The sequence below is a fragment of the Erythrolamprus reginae genome, chromosome 2 (assembly GCF_031021105.1).
Source record: "Erythrolamprus reginae isolate rEryReg1 chromosome 2, rEryReg1.hap1, whole genome shotgun sequence".
Classification (NCBI taxonomy): Eukaryota; Metazoa; Chordata; class Lepidosauria; order Squamata; family Dipsadidae; genus Erythrolamprus; species Erythrolamprus reginae.
In genome coordinates this window covers 44,918,673-44,935,827 of record NC_091951.1, presented here as the reverse complement: position 1 = coordinate 44,935,827, position 17,155 = coordinate 44,918,673, and the positions used below count along the sequence as shown (strand labels likewise).

The window sequence follows — 17,155 nt, the reverse complement described above, 5'->3', positions numbered from 1 at the left end:
TCTTAGAGTCATGTTATTGGATGTTTGTATACCACTTGACATATACGTATAACCTTACCTAATTTGCATATTCCCCCCAATAAAAGGAAGTGCACGGCCCAAAACTGTGTCATTTCACCCAGAGAGAAATGTGTCCAAGTTTTCTTTCTAGGATTCGAATTCGTGAGTGACCCCACACGTCTGGGTTGCCCTAAGTCCCTCTGAAGACCCTGTTCCCCACAGGGACTTTGCGGCATCCACAAATAAGAAAGGAAGGGAAAGAAAGGGGGTGAAGGGGAAAAGGAGAGAAAATGAAAGAAAATGGGAGAAAAAGAAAAGAGGAGGAATGAAAAGGGGGAACAAAAAAGAGGAAAGGAAAAGACAAGGAGAGGGGAGGAAAGGAAAGAGAAAAAGGGAAAGAAAGGGGGTGAAAGGAAAAAAAGGAGAGAAAATGAAAGAAAATGGGAGGAAAGGAAAAGAGGAGGAATGAAAAAAGGAGAAAGGAAAAGAGGAAAAGAAATGGGAAGAAAGGAAGGGAATGGAAGGAAAAAGAAAGGAAGGGAAAGAACGGGGGATGAAAGGGGCAAAAAGGGGGAGAAAATGAAAGAAAAAATGGGAGGAAAGGAAAAGAGGAGGAATGAAAAAGGGGAACGAAAAAGAGGAAATGAAAAGGGAAGAAAGGAAGGGAAGGAAAAAGAAAGGAAGGGAAAGAAAGGGGGTGAAGGGAAAAAAGGGGGAGAAAATGAAAGAAAAAATGGGAGGAAAGGAAAAGAGGAGGAATGAAAAAGGGGAACGAAAAAGAGGAAATGAAAAGGGAGGAAAGGAAGGGAAGGAAAAAGAAAGGAAGGGAAAGAACGGGGATGAAAGGGGCAAAAAGGGGGAGAAAATGAAAGAAAAATGGGAGGAAAGGAAAAGAGGGGGAATGAAAAAGAGGAACGAAAAAGAGGAAATGAAAAGGGAAGAAAGGAAGGGAAGGAAAAAGAAAGGAAGGGAAAGAAAGGGGGTGAAGGGAAAAAAGGATAGAAAATGAAAGAAAAATGGGAGGAAAGGAAAAGAGGAGGAATGAAAAAGGGGAACGAAAAAGAGGAAATGAAAAGGGAAGAAAGGAAGGGAAGGAAAAAGAAAGGAAGGGAAAGAAAGGGGGTGAAGGGGAAAAAGGAGAGAAAATGAAAGAAAAATGGGAGGAAAAGAAAAGAGGAGGAATGAAAAAGGGAACGAAAAAGAGGAAGGGAGAAAGGGGGGAAAGGAAAAAGCAAGGCAAGGCAATGGCCTCCCCTAAGGACTGAGAACAGCTCAGCATCTGCCCTCACTGAGTCCACAGCTTCAACCATCTGTTCCTGAGCAGCCTGCAAATTAGCAAGGAGATCAATAAGCCAACATATCTGAAAGGTACCTGGCCAGGGAGGTGGAGAAGCAGAACAAGATCAAACCCCAGTTCAGTTCTTTCAGAGAGGCAAACCCCTCGATCCTATGAATTAAAGAAAGGCAATATTCATTATTCAACGCCACCTAATGTGGACGAGGGCTGTAAGAGAGGAGCTTGGGAGACCGGGAAGAGAGCAGAGGTAGGCTTTGTCAAAACATTTGGCAGTTTAACACATAAAAGATCATTTTGACTCAGGTGAAGAGGGGAATTCTGGGAGATGAAGTCCACAGGTCTTAAGGATGCCAAAGTTGAGAAATAGCAATAGCACTTATATTTGTTTGTCTGTTTATAGGATTTATATACTGCTCCTCTCCGAAGACTTGGGGCGGCTTACAACATATAAAAGAAACAATACAATCCAATTTTAAAACTAAAACTAACAATCTAAAACCCCAATTTATTTTAAAAAAAACAAAACCAGTCAATCTCATTCTTACAATCCAAGTGTGCATTCCATTAATCAGCAAAGGCTGCCAGTGAATGGAGCTTCACAGTGCTGTACAAGTGCTAAACAAGTCAAGAAATTTAAAACGTATCAGGAAAGACTTAATGAACTCACTCTGTATAGTCTGGAGGACAGAAGGGAAAGGGGGGACACGATCGAAACATTTAAAAATGTCAAAGGGTTAAATAAGGTTCAGGAGGGAAGTGTTTTTAATAGGAAAGTGAATACAAGAACAAGGGGACACAATCTGAAGTTAGTTGGGGGAAAGATCAGAAGCAACATGAGAAAATATTATTTTACTGAAAGAGTAGTAGATGCTTGGATCAAACTTCCAGCAGACGTGGTTTGTAAATCCACAGTAACTGAATTTAAACATACAGTATATCCCTCCTAAGATAAAATACGGGGAATAGTATAAGGGCAGACTAGATGGACCATGAGGTCTTTTTCTGCTTTTAATCTTCTATGTTTCTATGTAATGAGACTTTAGTTATTTTTATAAATAATTGCAGGTATCTGATCTTTTTCATAGTCTATCTATCCCATAATAACTGGCTTTTTCCCCCAATGAAAAATACGGGGAATAGTATAAGGGCAGACTAGATGGACCATAAGGTCTTTTTCTGCTGTTAATCTTCTATGTTTCTATGTTATTTAGTTTCTAACTTTAGTTATTTTTATAGATAAGTGCAGGTATCTGATCTTTTTCATAATCATTCCAGTAATAACTGGCTTTTTTCCCTAATGAAAAATTGGTAATCAGAGATAATTATATGTATGGTGTGGAATAGATGTAGAGCGCAGCAAAATTAGGGCTATTTATTATTTTGTATAAAGCAGTTAATCAGTCCATTGGGGGATGTTAGGTTGACACAAAAGAGGTTTTCCAAAGGTCTCCTATGAGGGAAAAAACCACTAAGTAGTCCTACTGGTATATAAAAACCAACTGTTCGTTATTGCAACTATTATGGGAAACTCTTGGGGGAAAGATCAAAAGCAACGTGAGAAAATATTATTTTACTGAAAGAGTAGTAGATCCTTGGAACAAACTTCCAGCAGACGTGGTTGGTAAATCCACAGTAACTGAATTTAAACATGCCTGGGATAAACATACAGTGATCCCTCAATTTTCGCGATCTCGTCCTTCGCGAAACGCTATATCGCGATTTTTCCCACCCGATGACGTCACTCTCTTCCTTCCTTTCTCATCTTTCTTTCTCTCTTTCTCTATCTTGCTTCTTCCTCTCTCACACTCTCTTCCTCCCTCTCTCATCTCTTTCTTTCCTTCTCTCTCTTTCTCTATCTCTCCCCCTCTTGCTGGCGGGCGGCGGGCGGGCGGCGGGCGGGCGGGCGGGCAGGCGAGCGGGGGCATCAGCGAGGAAGATCCAGGGAAGGTTCCTTTGGCCGCCCAGCAGCTGATCTGCTCGGCAGCGCAGCGAGGAGCCGAATCGGGGTTTCCCCTTTGCGTGGGCGGTGGGGAAACCCCGATCTTTGTCTGCTCGCTGCTGCTGCGCTGCCGAGCAGATCAGCTGCTGGGCAGCCGCAGCAGCAGCGAGCAGACGAAGATCGGGGTTTCCCCGCCGCCCACGCAAAGGGGAAACCCCGATCTTCGTCTGGTCGCTGCTGCTGCGCTGCCGAGCAGATCAGCTGCTGGGCGGCCGAAGGAACCTTCCCTGGGTCTTCCCCGCCGCCCACGCAAACTCCACCATCTGCGCATGCGCGGCCATGAAAAAAGGGCGCGCATGCGCAGATGGTGTTTTTACTTCCGCAACCCTACATCGCGAAAAATCAATTATCGCGAGGGGTCTTGGAACGGAACCCTCGCGATAATCGAGGGATCACTGTATATCCATCCTAAGGTAAAATACAGAAAATAGTATAAGGGCAGACTAGATGGACCATGAGGTCTTTTTCTGCCGTCAATCTTCTATGTTTCTATGTTGCTATGTTCTTGTGATATGTTGTGAGTCGCCCCAAGTCCTTGGAGAGGGGCAGCATACAAATCCACTAAATAAATAAATAAATAAATATGCAGCATAGGGTCCCCCAACAATCTTGGTCCCCATTTACTGACCTCAGAAAGGATGAAAGGTGCAGTCAACCTTGAGTCCGTGAGAATCGAACTCCTGGCAGTTAGTAGAATTAGCCTGCAACACTATATTGTAACTACTGGGCCACCCCTAAATCCTTTGTTCTCGAGAATGGAGTTAGTGAGGCAAGAGATACCGATTTCATGCTGTGTGTACTTCTCCTCGAAAGAAATAAGTGATTCATGGCACAGGACATTCTTTCTTTGGATTATAAACCATTTGCAAGCAGAGATCACTTCCTTGTAGCACTAGGATTATGTCAACAAATAAAAAGTCCTCCTTGTGGACATTCAACTCCTCCTCTTTCAACAACAAAGATTTCATCTTTTCAAACCTTGCTGCCAGCCTGATAAGATCCAGTGTTCCCCAAAGAGAAGGTGGACTTTTGTAAACCAGGATCGTCTCACCAGATATGTTAAAGTATAATTTATTTATTTATTTATTTTATTTATTCATTTGTCCAATACACAATACATATGGAAGAGAATAGACATGAAGTAATATATATAAAGATAATATGTAAAAATAGAGGAGAAGATATATGAAAGGAAGAAAATATATATGATATATGAGATAAAGGAAAGACAATTGGACAGGGGATGAAAGGCACACTAGTGCACTTATGTACGCCCTTTACTAATCTCTTAGGAACCTGGAGAGGTCAATCGTGGAGAGTCTAAGGGAGAAATGTTGGGGGTTAGGGGTTGACACTATTGAGTCCGGTAATGAGTTCCACGCTTCGACAACTCGATTGTTAAAGTCATATTTTTTACAGTTAAGTTTGTAGCGGTTAATATTAAGATTGAATCTGTTGCGTGCTCTTGTGTTGTTGCGGTTGAAACTGAAGTAGTCATTGACAGGTAGGACGTTGCAGCCTATGATCTTGTGGGCAATACTTAAATCGTGTTTTAGGTGCCTTAGTTCTAAGCTTTCTAGACTCGTAATGCCTGCTGACATTTTTTTTTTTTTTGCTGAAAATGCCCCTGGTCCAATATAATAACTCTCCAAAAAGACTTGAACTCTGTTTCTGAGTGGTCTAACACATGGCAACTCCAAATCTCAACTAGCAAATGCTGTATCCTACACATTGGGAAGAAGAATCTGAACTTCAAATACGAACTGAATAATCAAATTATCACAGATAATCCCCACTCGGTTAAAGACCTCAGTATATTAATAACAAAAGACTTAAGTGCTAAATCCCACTGCAACAACATAGCCAAGAAGGCTTCAAGAGTTATAACCTAATCCTACGTAGCTTCTGCTCTAGCAATCTCACACTACTTACCAGAGCTTACAAAACTTTCACCAGACCCATCCTCGAATACAGCTCATCCGCTTGGAACTCATATCGCATCTCAGATATTAACACCCTTGAAAATGTCCAAAGATATTTCACCAGAAGAGTTCACTCCTTCACTCCTCCACTCGAAATAGAATACCCTACGAGACTAGAATTTCAATCCTGGGCCTAGAAAGCTTAGAACTAAGATGTCTTAAACAAGATCTAAGTATTGCCCACAAGATCATATGCTGCAATGTCCTGCCTGTCGGCGACTACTTCTGCTTCAACCACAACAACACAAGAGCACACAACAGATTTAAACTTAATATTAACCGCTCCAAACTTGACTGTAAAAAATATGACTTCAGTAACCGAGTTGTCGAAGCGTGGAAATCATTACCAGACTCCATAGTGTCATCCCCAAACCCCCAACACTTTACCCTTGGATTATCCACGGTTGACCTATCCAGATGCCTAAGAGGTCAGTAAGGGGCGAGTACAAGTGCACTAGAGTGCCTTCCGTCCCCTGTCCTATTGCTCTCCTATATCTCCTATATCTCTTATTCTATTCATTCATTGATATGTTCTATTCCTATAACTTCTCTTCTATTCTTTCTTAGATATATTTTACTATGAGTATCTCCTCTATAACCTTTATCATGTATTTTACTATGTGTATACCCACTAAAACCCTCATTGTGTATTGGACAAAATAAATAAACAAACAAACAAACAAACAAACAAACAATCAAGCAAGCAAGCAAGCAAGCAAGCAAGCAAGCAAGCAAGCAAGCAAGCAAGCAAGCAAGCAAACAAACAAACAAGTAAGTACTGACTGTAGATCTGTAGGTCAGCAGTTCAAATCTCACTTCCTGCTCAAGCCTTCCATTCTTCCGAGGTGGGTAAAATGTGGACCCAGATTGTGGGGGCATATACTGGCTCTGTTAAAAAGTGCTATTGCTAACATGTTGTAAGCCACCCTGAGTCTAAGGAGAAGGGCGGCATAAAAAATTGAATAAATAAATAAAATAAATAAATAAAATAGGGTCATTCTTTGTCAACCGGACCAGGTGAAATTGAAGCCTTACTTGAAAAGAAACCATCACAAAAACAACATATATGATATAAAAAACCATGCTCTTTCTAATGAAATGAAAATGAAAATGATTGATGCTGAAAAAACGGAGAGCGATAGGAAAAAAAGATTCATTAGAAAATATTATTTTACTGAAAGAGTAGTAGATGCTTGAAACAAACTTTCAGCAGACGTGGTTGGTAAATCCACAGTAACTGAATTTAGACATGCATGGGATAAACATATATCCATCCTAAGATAAAAATACAGGAAATAGTATAAAGGCAGACTAGATGGATCATGAAGTCTTTTTCTGCTGTCAGTCTTCTATGTTTCTATCTCATACAGACCATACGTAAAGCGGAAACGGACCAGGGGGTCAATTTCCCCATGCCTGATGACAGAGGTGGGTTTTGAGCAGTTTGTGAAAGGAATGTGCGCAACAGCATGTGAAATTGATTGTCAATCAGTGTTGCTTCCTAAGTGGACAGTTTGATTTCACAGAAGTTTGATTTACTTGGAGTTATATGGTGTTGTTTAAGTGTTCCCTTTTATTTTTTTGAGCAGTATATATACTGTATATTCAATATGTAACACTAGCCAGGGCATGTCCCATGCCCAGGCAAGTTCAGCTGGGTGCTAGCTCCTGCTGGGACATAATTCATTGTCACATTAGAAAGTTATTTCTAAGGAAGAGGTAGAAAAGAGAGGATAAACAATAACATTGTGTAAAGCTACACATTCAACTCTTTAAAAAACAGCAAGAAAAACACTGTAACTACAACAACTGCTGATGGAATAACAACAATACATCTGTCACAGGGTTTTTCAATCTTGGAAGTTTGAAGATGTGTAGAATTCCCAGACAGCCTATTTCCTTGGGAATTCAACTCCTTAAGCTTCCGAGTTTGAGGAACATTGACTTAATGCGTGACAGAAGAGAGTACCAAAATGGGATGGCTGTCTTCACATAACATAACAAACCTCGTTGTGGCTGTGGGTGCCTCAGGCTTCACCCCATAGCAGGAATGAACCACGTTAGCTGGCTTAGCAGAAACAAAAATACTGTACTTCAATAATAATAATAATAATAATAATAATAATAATAATAATAATAATAATAATAACGACAACAACAACAACAACAATGACAACAGAGTTGGAAGGGACTTGGAGGTCTTCTAGAATCTAGTCCAACCCCCGGTTTAAGCAGCAAACCCTACACAACTCCACACAGATGTTTATCCAACATCTTCTTAAAAACTTCCAGTGTTGGGGCATTCACAACTTCTGGAGGCAGGTTGTTCCATGAATTAATTGTTCTAACTGTCAGGAAATTTCTCCTTAGTTCTAAGATGCTTCGCTCCTTGTTTAGTTTCCACCCATTGCTTCTTGTTCTACTCTCAGGTGCTTTGGAGAATAGGTGGACTCCCTCTTTTTTGTGGAAGCCCCTGAGATATTGGAACACTGCTATAATGTCTCCCCTGGTCTTTCTTTTCGTTAAACTAGCCATGCCCAGTTCCTGCAATTGTTCTTCATATGTTTTAGCCTCCAGTCACCTAATCATCTTTGTTGCTCTTCTTTGTGCTCTTTTTAGAGTCTCAATACCCTTTTTACATTGTGGCAACCAAAACCGAATGCAGTCTTCCAAGTGTGGCCTTACCAAGGCCTTATAAAGTGGTATTAACACTTCTCATGATCTTGATTCCATCCCTCTGTTGATGCAGCCTAGAACTGTGTTGGCTTTTTTTGCAGCTGCTGCACATTGCTGGCTCATATTTAAATGCTTGTCCACTAGGACTCCAAGATCCTTCTCACAGCTATTACTGTTGAGCAAGATACCACACCATATACTATAGCTCTGCATATTGTTGATACTTCAAATAAGTAAATATTGATACTTCAAATAAGTATCATTTCTTGAAGAAAACTAGAAGCCACATCAGCAAATCTCACCACCTAATGTAACTCAAAAACAAGTCAAGAACAACCATGCAACATACAAACCCTGTAAATAAGTATTAACCGACAAATATAGAGAAACCATGTTCAAACCTTCTTGTATTTAACTTTTTTTTAAAGAAAAAAAACTTCCAGTACTACAGAAAAGTCATTTGGGTCCAATCCTTTGTCTGCCCAGAAACTGAAGAAAGAAGGAATTTTAAAAATGAAATGCCTGGATCAAAACCACTTTTTAATTACTACATGAAGAATTGCTGGAAATGTGGTCTTGGCAAGAGTGTACTCACATTTAATTAATTTTTGTAACTGTCCAATTGACTGTGTGTGTGAGTTAATTCTGACTCACCATAAATCAACCTGTGTGTCTAATTTCTGGTTGAGTGTTTCAATGGAATCCAAGAATCTTGAGACAATTTAACAGAGAGAACCTCAACAGTTTGGGGGTAGTTGGCACATTAATAGTTTAGAAGCAGGTTGAAGGCACTCAATGACCTAAGTGCCAAAGCTCACTGCACCAACATCGCCAAAAAGGCTTCAAGAGTTGTTAACCTAATCCTACGTAGCTTCTGCTCTGGTAATCTCACATTACTAACCAGAGCATACAAACTTTTGCCAGACCAGAAGAGCCCTTCACTCCTCCACTCGAAACAGAATACCCTGTGAAAATAGACTAACAATCCTGGGCCTAGAAAGCCTAGAACTACGGCGCCTAAAACACGATCTGAGTATTGCCCACAAGGTCATATGCTGCAACGTCCTACCAGTCAATGACTACTTCAGCTTCAACCGCAACAACACAAGAGCACGCAACAGATTCAAACTTAATACGAACCGCTCCAAACTTGACTGTAAAAAATATGATTTCAACATTCGAGTTATCGAAGCGTGGAACTCATTGCCGGACTCAATTGTGTCAACCCCTAACCCCCAACATTTCTCCCTTAGACTATCCACGATTGACCTCTCCAGGTTCCTAAGAGGCCAGTAAGGGGCGTACATAAGTGCACTGGTGTGCCTTTCGTCCCCTGTCCAATTGTCTTTCCTTTCTCTCACTTATCATATATCTTTTCTTTCTTTCATATATCTTCTCCTCTAAGTTCACTTTACCCTTATATATATTACTACATGTCTATTTTTCTTCCTATGTATTTGTGTATTGGACAAATGAATAAATAAAATAAATAAATAAACCCACACTGCATTTCCGACATAAACACTCAAAAAATGTCCACAGATACTTTACTAGAAGAGCCCTCCACTCTTCCACTCACGACAGAATACCCTACGCAACTAGACTTACAATCCTAGGTTTAGAAAGCTTAGAACTATGTTGCCTTAAACTTAAGCATTGCTCATAAAATCATCTGCTACAATGTCCTTCCTGTCAACGACTACTTCAGCTTCAACCACAACAACACACAAGCACACAAAAGATACAAATTTAAAGTAAACCGCTCCAAACTCGACTGCAAGAAATACGACTTTAGTAACCGAGTAGTTGATGCATGGAACTCACTACTTGACTCTGCAGTATCATCACCCAACCCCCAAAACTACCAATACATACTTGACAAAATAAATAAATAACATAAAAATAAAGAACACCGTTGCCATCCAGGAGAGCTTTTCCATGGACCAAAGACACTATATTTGCAAGGATATGGCCAGGAACAAAATATCTGGGCAAAATTCCTTGTCACATTTTCTAAATTCTTAGGGTATTATCTATCAACTCTCAGTCTACCTCCGTCTTTGGTTCAGGCTACAGGTCCCTACCATCTAAGTTTCCTAAAATAAGCCATTGACAGGCTTATGTTGAATCAAAACACAAGACAATAGACTCTTTCACAACAGACAGCCTGTCTTTCCTTTCCATATTGAAGCTCAGAATCTTTAAAAAAATACAAAATGGAATGAGACCAGGGGTTTCAAGGGTTTATCTATGAGAGCGCCAAGGAGATCCAGATGGTGGCCCTTTGAAACCCTTCTCTGTTCGTTGGCACCATGGTGAAAATGTGGCTGCCATCTTGATTTTTTTTTAAACCCAACCTCACCCTTCATGGCACATTTTCATATGCTGGAAACTGAAGGGTAGGCATTTTATGGAAACAGCTCCCGAGACTGGACGCCAACTGAAACTGAATAAAGAAGGAATTTTTAAAATGAAATGCCTAGATCAAAAACACTTTTTAATTACTACATGTAGAATTATTGGAAATGTGGCCTCGGCAAGAGTGTTCTCACATTTAATGAATAATAATTTATTAAAGTTGTATGCCACCCAACTCTGACAGTCTCTGGGCAACTCACATGAATAAAGGAAGACAAAATCCTCTTGATTTCATACATCCTAAACTATATGAGCTTATATATGTTTGAAATCTGAGATGGGGAACATACAAGTTCAATAAACATATCTATATGTCATAAACACCTTGAAATTTAGCTTGGTTTGCCTTCATTCGCGTTCCTCTGCTGCTCTTTCACTTTGCAAATACGTTTAATTCACATTTTCATCTTAAAAGTATTGGGAAAATGAAATTATCCTCCCCCTGTGGCATAAACAATGTTGTCATAAATAACTAGCAGAAAAGCCTTTATCAATCATTGTGGTCTCCCCTGGAGAGCATAATCATTTAGTAGCTGAACCATATGGAAACCTTGGCTTCAAGGTAGGAATTCCAGATTTAGGAGTTGGTAGCCCTGCTCCAGTACTTGTTTTCAAGAAATTAAATATTTACATCCTAGAAGTTAAGATGTTATCCCCCACCTTTTTAGAATAAGGGAAAAAAAATAAATTTGCAGGAATCTAAAATTGGGAACCGCGTAGCCAACAATTACTTTTAAAGGGGGTTTGTTGTAACCCTACAGTCAGTTTACCTGGGAGTAAGACCCAATAGGCTGTATAAAAACTCTTGAAGTAGACACACCACTTTCAGTATAGTATTTTAAAAACACCCCTCCTTAAAAATAACAACACAGGTACAAAAAAACGAAGCAGTCCTTATTGCTAGCCAACAGTTCAAAAGCAAAAAAAATTGAGCAAAGCAAAATAAAATTGCCTGGGGTTGGAAGAGGGAAAAACCTGATATTTTGGGGAGGATAGGCTTTCCTTTCTGCTGTACCTTTCACAGTCCCATAGAGGAAGCAATTTGAAGTTCCTTAAACTCCACCTTTTATACCACCTGTTCAATCCACTTCGGAACCTTTAAACAATCAGAAATCGGTCTCAACAATACCCTTGGGATAGCGGCACACTTTCAAAGTTAGAGTTACAAAGTTAGAAGAGGAAGTGGGTTGACTCACCTGGTAGCAATCGGCCTAAAAGGAGTTTTCAGGAGCCAGCATGTGAAATAGATTGTACTGGGAAACAGCTCTGTGTAAGGTAAATACCTCAAGGTGTCTTGTTTGCTTTAGTACATGAAAAAAAAAAACCTGTTGCCTTGACACAGCTCCCTAGCCTGCGGCTCTAGAGTGTATGAATTTGATCATAACTTCCTCATTCACTTGACCACAGCTCTCATCAAAGGCTACCTAGATGGAACTGAGCCTCAGTGCATTAAACCAGAGCATATTGAGGTATTTAGGGTGGGGCGGAGAAGTCTAGTTGATATTTTATGTAGTATATTGGAGGGTACACTCAAAAAAAGGAGGGGGCTACTACAACAAATGTAGACAAACTCCAGGTAATATGGTAAATACACAGGGTTGTATTCATTTGGATGTATGTTAGGTAGAGTACACTTTTTGCTGCTATTTAATAGTTTTATAGTCCAAACGTTATTGGACAACTTTGAAAACTTATGTGATGGGCAAGTTTTAAATAAACATGAGCACTGGAGCCTTTTTTTGTAAAGTTGGTATAAGTTTACGATTTCTTTTTTCTTTTTCCTTTTATGTTTCAGATGATTGAGTAGTGAGAACAGGAATGTAGTATTTGCCAGAAATAATCCAAATGTTGCTGAGAGAGCACACTTAATTTGTCTATTATATATTCATGTGTATACAGGTCATCCTCAATTTACAACGGTTCATTTAGTGGTTTTTTGAAGTTACAATGGCACTGAAAAAAGTATCACCATCTTTCACACTTGCTATTGTAGGTAGTTAGCACTCTCCCCACTCCTAGAAAAAATGAAATATCCTAGGTTATATTAAAAAGGCCAAATATTATATAGATTATCCCCAGAAACATGCTTTTACATGAGTCATGACTCATGAGTCTTTTACATGAAACACGAGTCTTTGGAGAGGGGTGGCATACAAATCTAATAAATTATTATTATTATTATTATTATTATTATTATTATTATTATTATTATTATGTCAGTACAACACAGCAAACGAGATCACTATGCTGGATTTCGTATTTCATCACCAGTCGGGCACTTCCCAAGCACCTAGGACTGCGTGATGTAGCGGCGAATTATGTTTGCCGATCCCAGTAAAGCGGCCTTTTGCAATTGACCGATGGAGATTTTGTCAATTCCGATGGTTTTCAAATGTCCGCTGAGATCCTTTGGCACTGCACCCAGTGTGCCAAGTACCACTGGGACCACTTTCACGGGCTTATGCCAGAGTCATTGCAGCTCGATTTTTAGATCTTCGTATTTCACTAATTTCTCTAGCTGCTTCTCATTATTATTATTATTATTATTATTATTATTATTATTATTATTGATATTATTGATATTATTATTGTTATTGTTATTGTTGTTATTTATTATTACTTTTAGGCAGAAAAAAAGACTCACTTCTTAATAGCTCCCATCTTTGTCAATGTGCCATCAAGCAATGGACCAGTTCATTATACCCCACCTCCTTTGTTAGTAGCCTGGGCCAGTCTATTCTACATAACAAAGATCTACCTCCTTCAGACAGCCATATTAGGAATTGCTCAAAGCGCTTTCATTACATCAGCACCCAGCAAGGCTCAACGAAACCTGAATTCAAAAACACAGCCTACAGAGTTGCCCCTGGAAGTCCGACCACCAATCAGATTGCATTTCTTATACAGGAACAAGAAACTATGAGTTGGGGCCCAACAGAGGTTATAAAAACTCAGAGACTCTCGGCCACTGTCCTTTTCTCTTCACCCAACATCTGGAGCCCTGTGATCCATCTTTTCTGTTCAGGAGATTGTGCCATGTGCTCCTGTCCATCATTAAACCACCTTTCCAAGCAACTTTCATGAATCCAATGTCTTTCCCCTCCACTTGGAACTGAACCCAGAAGGAAATTCTTGCAACATCCTATAGCACTGTGATTTTCAACCTTTTTTGAGCCGCGGCACGTTTTTTACATTTACAAAATCTGGGGCACACCACTAACCAAAATGACATTCTAACACAGTACATATTGTACATATAGTTAATAATAATGTATAGTTTCCCAATGTATTTATACTCACTTAGTGTGAAACCTGGGCCTGTTTCGATGAACACAAAAGGGCAGGAATGGTAGAAAGACACACATGAAGCTCTTCCTCAACAGCTAAGGGGCGACTCACAATCCTGGGCCTAGAAAGTTTAGAACTAAGACGCCTTAAACAAGATCTAAGTATTGCCCACAAGATCATATGCTGCAGCGTCCTGCCTGTCGGCGACTACTTCACCTTCAACCACAACAACACAAGAGCACACAACAGATTTAAACTTAATATTAACCACTGCAAACTTGACTGTAAAAAATATGACTTCAGTAACCGAGTTGTCGAAGCGTGGAACTCATTACCGGACTCCATAGTGTCATCCCCAAACCCCCAACACTTTACCCTTAGATTATCCACGGTTGACCTCTCCAGATTCCTAAGAGGTCAGTAAGGGACGAGTACAAGTGCACTAGAGTGCCTTCCATCCCCTGTCCTATTGCTCTCCTATATCTTCTACACCTTTCTTCCATTCCTATACAGTGATCCCCCGCTCGTTGCGAGGGTTCCGTTCCAGGAGCCCCCGCAACGAGCGGGTTTTCGCGAAGTAGCGATGCGGAAGTAAAAACACCGTCTGCGCATGTGCAGATGGTGTTTTTACTCCCACAGCGCTAGCGAGGAGCCGAAGATTGGGGGCGGCGCGGCTGTTTGCCGCCGGCATGGAGGGCTTCCTAGCAGCCCCCCAAACCCGGGTTGGGGGTCCGGGGGGCGCTGTCTCTCGGCGCTTTCGAGCCGATTCCGGGAGCGAACTCGCTCACGGACTCGGCTCGAAAGCGCCGAGAGAGAGCGTTGACAGGCCCGTTCCTGGCGCTGTCTCTCGCCGCCTTCGAGCCGATTCCGGGAGCGAACTCGCTCACGGACTCGGCTCGAAAGCGCCGAGAGAGAGCGTTGACAGGCCCGTTCCTGGCGCTGTCTCTCGCCGCCTTCGAGCCGAGTCCGGGAGCGAACTCGCTCACGGACTCGGCTCGAAAGCGGCGAGAGAGAGCGTTGACAGGCCCGTTCCTGGCGCTCTCTCTCGCCGCCTTCGAGCCGAGTCCGGGAGCGAACTCGCTCACGGACTCGGCTCGAAAGCGGCGAGAGAGAGCGTTGACAGGCCCGTTCCTGGCGCTCTCTCTCGCCGCCTTCGAGCCGAGTCCGGGAGCGAACTCGCTCACGGACTCGGCTCGAAAGCGGCGAGAGAGAGCGTTGACAGGCCCGTTCCTGGCGCTGTCTCTCGCCGCCTTCGAGCCGAGTCCGGGAGCGAACTCGCTCACGGACTCGGCTCGAAAGCGGCGAGAGAGAGCGTTGACAGGCCCGTTCCTGGCGCTGTCTCTCGCCGCCTTCGAGCCGATTCCGGGAGCGAACTCGCTCACGGACTCGGCTCGAAAGCGCCGAGAGAGAGCGTTGACAGGCCCGTTCCTGGCGCTGTCTCTCGCCGCCTTCGAGCCGAGTCCGGGAGCGAACTCGCTCACGGACTCGGCTCGAAAGCGGCGAGAGAGAGCGTTGACAGGCCCGTTCCTGGCGCTCTCTCTCGCCGCCTTCGAGCCGAGTCCGGGAGCGAACTCGCTCACGGACTCGGCTCGAAAGCGGCGAGAGAGAGCGTTGACAGGCCCGTTCCTGGCGCTGTCTCTCGCCGCCTTCGAGCCGAGTCCGGGAGCGAACTCGCTCACGGACTCGGCTCGAAAGCGGCGAGAGAGAGCGTTGACAGGCCCGTTCCTGGCGCTGTCTCTCGCCGCCTTCGAGCCGAGTCCGGGAGCGAACTCGCTCACGGACTCGGCTCGAAAGCGGCGAGAGAGAGCGTGGACAGGCCCGTTCCTGGCGCTGTCTCTCGCCGCCTTCGAGCCGAGTCCGGGAGCGAACTCGCTCACGGACTCGGCTCGAAAGCGGCGAGAGAGAGCGTGGACAGGCCCGTTCCTGGCGCTGTCTCTCGCCGCCTTCGAGCCGAGTCCGGGAGCGAACTCGCTCACGGACTCGGCTCGAAAGCGCCGAGAGAGAGCGTGGACATCGCCCGTATCTAGAAGAAGTTGCCACCCGAGCGCTCTTGCCCGGCGGGAGGCGAAGCATATGGGTGGGGGGGCTGTCAGGACACCCTCCCACCCCAGCACTTTGCATCCCGCCGGCAAAGAGCAATAAGGCAGCAGCTTCTGCCGGACACGGGCAATGGGCGGGACAGAGAAGCGGGAAGAATCAGGAGGTTCCTTTGGCGGCTGGAGGCTGCCTGGCACCCGCTGCAGCCAAAACAACAAAGCCAGGCAGCCCCCAGCTGCCAAAGGAGCCTCCTGATTCTCCCCGCTTCTCTGTCCCGCCCATTGCCCATGTCCGGCAGAAGCTGCCTCCCGTGCCGATGTTCCCCGCCAAGCCCAGTTCGGCTTCCCTGGCTGCTTGGCCGGAGGGGGGGGGGTCGGCCAAAAGGGGCTGGAGACGCAGCGATTTGCCTCCCGCCCCTCGCCCCTGTGCCACCGGCACGTCATCTTCCCTCCCAGACAAAAAGGCCGGCCTTTGGGGATGAAGGGGTGTGTTCAGCTCTGCGTCTCCAGCTCCTTTCGGCCGAGCCCCCCCCCCCGACCAAGCAGCCAGGGAATCCGAGCCAGGCTTGGCAGGGAACATCGGCACGGGAGGCAGGAGACGGATCGGGCGACCGGAGCAGCAGCCAGGGAAGCCGAGCCGCGTATGGCGGTGACGGCGGCCGTCTCCTGCCTCCCGCGCCGATGTTCCCAGCCACGCCCGGCTCGGCTTTCCTGGCTGCTTGGCCGGGAGCTGGATGCTGGTGGTGGCGGAGGAAGGCGAATGCGGCTTGGAAGCTGGGAGGGGGGCAGAATATGGGAGGAGAGAGGCTTGCAATAGAGGGTGGAGGAAGCGGCCATGGGAGGGCGAGCTGCCTCAGGGAGGAGGATCGGGCGGGACCAGGTGGGGGCTGGAATTTCTCCGCCAGGGCGAAGGGCGGGCGAGCGGGTGCTGGGGAGGGCTTCTCGCCCTCCCGACAGCAAGAGGGGGGAGCGAACGGCGTGGGCAGGCGAAGGGCGGGCGAGCGGCAGCGAGGAGTTTGCGTGGGCGGTGGGGAAACTCCTCGCTGACGCCAGCAAGAGGGGGAAGACCCAGGGAAGCCGCTGCCATCTACGCATGCGTGCCCGGCACGCATGCGTAGATGGTATTTTTGACTTCCGGGTTGAAAAATAGCGAAGTACAGTGATCCCCCGCTCGTTGCGAGGGTTCCGTTCCAGGAGCCCCCGCAACGAGCGGGTTTTCGCGAAGTAGCGATGCGGAAGTAAAAACACCGTCTGCGCATGTGCAGATGGTGTTTTTACTCCCACAGCGCTAGCGAGGAGCCGAAGATTGGGGGCGGCGCGGCTGTTTGCCGCCGGCATGGAGGGCTTCCTAGCAGCCCCCCAAACCCGGGTTGGGGGTCCGGGGGGCGCTGTCTCTCGGCGCTTTCGAGCCGATTCCGGGAGCGAACTCGCTCACGGACTCGGCTCGAAAGCGCCGAGA

The 17,155-nt window shown here is 44.6% G+C and overlaps 2 protein-coding genes across 10 annotated transcripts in view; one reads left to right on the top strand and one right to left on the bottom strand.

Annotated features, from left to right (window-relative positions):
* The window catches only part of LOC139160309 (uncharacterized), a 35,910-nt gene extending 24,109 nt beyond the window's left edge, over nucleotides 1-11,801 (bottom strand). The window contains exons 1-2 of one of the 9 annotated variants that reach the window (XR_011557919.1): nucleotides 11,569-11,801; nucleotides 1,373-1,447 (exon numbers count right to left, since the gene is read on the bottom strand). The gene's annotated coding sequence lies outside the window, so the exon portion shown is untranslated. Of the gene's footprint in view, nucleotides 1-1,372; nucleotides 1,448-11,142; nucleotides 11,202-11,387; nucleotides 11,532-11,568 lie in introns of those variants that run through there. The other 8 variants (XM_070738043.1, XM_070738044.1, XM_070738046.1 and 5 more) reach the window with 8 other exon arrangements.
* The window catches only part of LOC139160308 (uncharacterized), a 57,127-nt gene continuing 51,499 nt past the window's right edge, over nucleotides 11,528-17,155 (top strand). Inside the window, exon 1 of the mRNA XM_070738041.1 lies at nucleotides 11,528-11,647. The gene's annotated coding sequence lies outside the window, so the exon portion shown is untranslated. The remainder of the gene's footprint in view (nucleotides 11,648-17,155) is intronic.